The 2,261-nt window shown below is 37.0% G+C and overlaps 1 protein-coding gene across 1 annotated transcript in view; it reads left to right on the top strand.

Annotated features, from left to right (window-relative positions):
* The window catches only part of LOC100572588, a 35,552-nt gene continuing 33,291 nt past the window's right edge, over positions 1-2,261 (top strand). The window contains exon 1 of the mRNA XM_029492400.1: positions 1-408. The gene's annotated coding sequence lies outside the window, so the exon portion shown is untranslated. The remainder of the gene's footprint in view (positions 409-2,261) is intronic.

Below are 2,261 nucleotides of genomic sequence, written 5' to 3'. Positions count from 1 at the left end.
CCACGGTGCATACGGAACGCTAGCGCTCCTAGTACGCAGCGGTATGCGCGGCCGCGACCGGTTTTCGTCGGGCGAGTGGAACAACTTACGACGGTTGGACCGCGGACGAAATGACAAATAGTGAAATAGAGCTTAGTCATACAGTCATAGTGTAAATGTAATGTGCCCGTGTGCGTACTTCCTAATCGAGTGTTATTTTCATCGCCCATCGGTAATCGGTATATTATAATTATAAACATTGTAAGTTCTAAACAGTTCCTAGAAGCACGTAACTTACGACAAACGGACCACGGACGAAATTACAAATAGAGCATAGTCATAGTGTAAATATAGTGTGCCTGTGTGCGTACTTCCTATCGAGTAGTGTTATTGTCATCACCCATCGGTAATCGGTATATTATAAACATTGTAAGTTCTAAACAGTACCTAGAAGCACGTTTTTTCGTTTTTACCGCTTCGTTGTGAATCTATTCCTCTCAACATTGACGTTTTGCGTATTGACTGTATAACTATCAGTAGGTAGTAGGTACCTCCTATAATAGTATAATACTCATTTGAATTTAGATTGTATAAATAGTAGGTATATGTATTGTTAAATATTATAATTTATTTTGCTAATTATTCAGTTTATTACAAAACATTTTGGGTACCTATGTAATATGTTTGTATTTTATTAAGCATAAATTATAATTGGTTGTTGGGTATTTGATATTCCTTAATTCACTATTACTTTTAAATATTTACAAATATTGCTTTAAAACTGCTAATTGTATTCTTTAAAAATTATATTTTATACTTAATTATGTCGCACTCCACCATTAACAAATCTAGGTATATTTCTACTTTACCGGGCACCCTTTTTTTTGCAATTTTTTTTTTTGAAACTTATGTAGTTAAGTACGCTGAAAACGATGGTGAAGTCCAAATTTGGCGCACGGACTTAGTTTTGAAGTTATGGCCTAATGAAGTTCACTATTTCGCGATTTTTTTTTTCACTTATATTGATTGTGATTGTGCCGTGGCTTGCAGTTGTCCGAAAAATGATAAGGTGGTTGTACGTTGGTTAACCTGTGGTTACCCTGTGACCAACTTAAGGTGGTGTTGCACAGCAAGTCGGGGGATATTTTCGATTTGCGGAGCGGAGCGACGGCGCCGAGGAGCGTAGCGACGAGTGCCGCTAGCACCGCATCACTGTACGATGTCTTTCATCGTATGATAACTATTTATTAGTTAAAAATGATAAGGTGGTTGTACGTTGGTTAACCTGTGGTTACCCTGTGACCAACTTAAGGTGGTGTTGCACAGCAAGTCGGGGGATATTTTCGATTTGCGGAGCGGAGCGACGGCGCCGAGGAGCGTAGCGACGAGTGCCGCTAGCACGGCATCACTGTACGATGTACTAACTATCAATTAGTTTAGATTACATCATGAACTAAGAAGTTCATGGATTACAATATTACATACTATGATTATACTGATATAATTAGAAATAGTCGTAGTAAACTAGTGTGATGCGCGAATGCGTAAAAATCGCGAAATAGTGAACTTCATTAGGCCATAACTTCAAAACTAAGTCCGTGCCCCAAATTCGGTTTTCACCATCGTTTTCAGCGTACCTAACTACATAAGTTTCGAAAAAAAAAATTTCAATATTCGAAATAGTCGTAGTAAACTAGTGTTCCGCGAATGCGTGAAAATCGCAAAATAGCGAACTTCAATAGACCATAACTTCAAAACTAAGTCCGTGCGCCAAATTTGGACTTCACCATCGTTTTCAGCGTGCTTAACTACATCAGTTTCCAAAAAAAAAATTGCAAAAAAAAGGGTGCCCGGTAAAGTAGAAATGTTCCCAAATCTACTAAGCGCAGAAGGTATTTGGAGGAATTAGAATTGATAGAACTGTATGATGAAAGTGTTCATAGTGAACCAGAAAGTATAGTTCAACCAAATTTACCTAGTTATAGTGGCAGTTTAGATCTAAATTCTTCTTTGCCCACACCTAATCTAATTCTTAATTTACCCTGCATTGATGATATTATGATAAATATGTGCAATGATGAATACGATGCAATTAGTATTTCATCCAATTCTGATATTGAGGATGAATTAAGTAATAATGAATTTCCAGACGAACATCACTCCATAGATAATGAAACAGATTCATCAATTTTAAATAATCTGGCAAAATGGGCTGTATCTTATAATGTTTCTCAAGTTGCTTTGAGTGCATTATTGAAGGTTTTAAAAACGCATAAGTGTCA

The sequence above is a fragment of the Acyrthosiphon pisum genome, unplaced genomic scaffold, assembly GCF_005508785.2.
Source record: "Acyrthosiphon pisum isolate AL4f unplaced genomic scaffold, pea_aphid_22Mar2018_4r6ur Scaffold_21430;HRSCAF=23974, whole genome shotgun sequence".
Lineage (NCBI taxonomy): Eukaryota > Metazoa > Arthropoda > Insecta > Hemiptera > Aphididae > Acyrthosiphon > Acyrthosiphon pisum.
Note: the sequence above shows the minus strand (reverse complement) of the source record. Positions and strands in the feature narration are given on the sequence as shown.